Source organism: Adiantum capillus-veneris, chromosome 1 (genome assembly GCF_014529385.1).
Source record: "Adiantum capillus-veneris isolate H3 chromosome 1, ASM1452938v2, whole genome shotgun sequence".
NCBI classification, from domain to species: domain Eukaryota; kingdom Viridiplantae; phylum Streptophyta; class Polypodiopsida; order Polypodiales; family Pteridaceae; genus Adiantum; species Adiantum capillus-veneris.
The window spans coordinates 73,857,420-73,859,805 of record NC_140931.1 but is presented as its reverse complement, the minus strand read 5'-3'; the positions used below and the strand labels follow the sequence as shown (position 1 = coordinate 73,859,805).

The following is a 2,386-nucleotide window of genomic DNA, read 5'->3' as shown; positions in this document are numbered from 1 at the left end:
AGACTCACTACCAACAAACACCATAGACCCACCGCAAGAGAGATGCCCATCAACAAATAATTCATCAAGCGAGCCACCCTCAGATAAGGTATCAGATGTCAAATCAACATAATCCCCTTCAGAGTCACATTCACTACTATATCCACGCTCAGAATATTCATCATCAACATTCATCTCTCATGAAGCATTCATGTTGTAGGACTCTCTCATTGCATCAATCATAGGCATATTACTCTCCTCATTCAAATCATTTACATCATAAGCATCAGATTCAAGCTGACTCTGCACCGCCTTCCAGAACTCATTCTGTACTGATTCAAAAGCAACAACAACAGACCTTTCTATTGAACCTTGAGGCTTCGGCAACCTCCAATAACGCATCAATAGTGAAAACTTCAATGCGAGCCAACTATGGTGCCAATCATCAAGGAGCATATGCATAAATACGAACGCATCACTAGAAAGTCCTTGACACGCAAAGTCCGCTTTTGCCCCATCATCTACAATGCAAAGTTGCAACATCTCTTCTTCCACCCGTGAAATTCAAGATTTAACGCATTCCTCATCTGTACCATAAAAGTATCGAGAATGCATGGCTGGCACCTCAAGTTCCACATAATGATTCAACAATGCAACCTTCATCAATTGCCAGCTGTACTGTGCATGTATGGGAAGACTGTCATAAAATTGCATAGCATCTTCACACAAGCTTTGATACATAAAATCAGCCCTTTCTGCATCATCATAAATGCCAAGCTTCAAAAGAAAGTCATCAGTCATAACCACCCTTGCTTGTACATCTTCGTCTTTCCTCCCACAAAGTCTCACATCAAAGAGAAAATTTGCATCCATCTGCAACTATTTTTTCTAGACAAGCTGCTCCTCATATGCATACATCTGATCCACAAACACTGAAGGTACTCGCAAAAGATCCTCCGTGGGGGCACCAAACAGTGACAGAGCCATAACCACCCATGCTTGTACATCTTCGTCTTTCCTCCCACAAAGTCTCACATCAAAGAGACAATTTGCATGCATCTGCAACTATTTCTTCTAGACAAGCTGCTCTTGAGTGAGTGAGAGAGAGAGAGAGAGAGAGAGAGAGAGAGAGAGAGAGAGAGAGTGGAGGGCCGGGTGAAATTGAGTGTGTATAGACACAAGAGAATGCAAAAAGAGAATTTTTGAAGGCCCCACCTAAATGAATGGGCAACCATGAATTGATGTAAGTAAAAATTCTGGATATAGACACAAGAGAATGCAAAAAGAGAATTTTTGAAGGCCCCACCTAAATGAACGGGCAACCATGAATTGATGCAAGTAAAAAGTCTGGATATACCATACCTTAAAATATAAATGACTAGTCGAACATTCGGACCCTTTGTAGCGATCGACCGGTCCACCAATCCCCTTCCTGTCCTACTACGGACAAAGAGAATTTCACTTCATAGGGGAGCGAGTCAGAACACCTCCAAGTTACATGAGCCATACATGAGTTGAGGCCGTTCCATCTCTCTCCATAAACCCAAGCTCTAAAAGGATTTGAAATAATAACAGGTGGTAGGAAATCAACACCAACCATACCAGTTTAGGTACCACGCCTCTCCGATGCCTAGCATTGGGTGTTTAGACAAAACCAAGGCAAGATTTTTGATGTGTTAGCTATGTAGGGACTTCCTCCAATTGAGGGACTTCCTCCCCTATGGCAACACCTAATTTGCAAAAATATCATATGTGCCCTCCTTGTCCTAAGTTTGCACTTCTCATCATTTGTGCTTAGAGGGATTGATCATGCATTCAAGAAGTGGAAGCTCAAGTACATGTATAGGAAAAACCCTAGGTGTCACAACAAGGATAGGACCAAGATGGCAGAACCCTAGGGTAGGCATGCAAGGTTTCGGGGTAGTCTAACGATAGGACCAAGGAGGCATAGCTCTAGGCTAGGCATGCAAGTTCAGGGTCTCCTAAGGATAGGCTAGGATTCTACGAAAGGAGAGAGTCCAGATGAAGAATGGCATGCATAGTTCCCTTGCATGAGAGGTTTCATGAAATCAACAAGCTCAAGTCAAAAACCATTAATGTTCTTAATAAACAATAACCCAAATTTATTTTTAAGGAGAAAACAATTTTGCAAAGGGGGGAGTGATGTCAAGGAACTGGTAGGACCAAGGAGGCCCCACCCTAGGCTAGGCATGCAAGGTTAGAGGGTAGGGAAATGGCAAGACCAGGGGTGATGGACTTAGGCTAAGCATGCAAGGTTTACGGGTCTCCTAAAAACACGCTAGAAGTGTATAAAAGGAGAGAGGCTAGATGGATAATGCCATGCATAGATCTCGTGCCTCACAATAGGGTTATGGATGTATTCACTATCTAAGGATAACAATTAAGG

At 42.7% G+C, this 2,386-nt stretch overlaps 1 pseudogene; it reads right to left on the bottom strand.

The window, feature by feature from the left end:
- On the bottom strand, positions 1 to 852 carry LOC147464971 (uncharacterized; annotated as a pseudogene).
- Between the last annotated feature and the right edge of the window lie 1,534 nt (positions 853 to 2,386).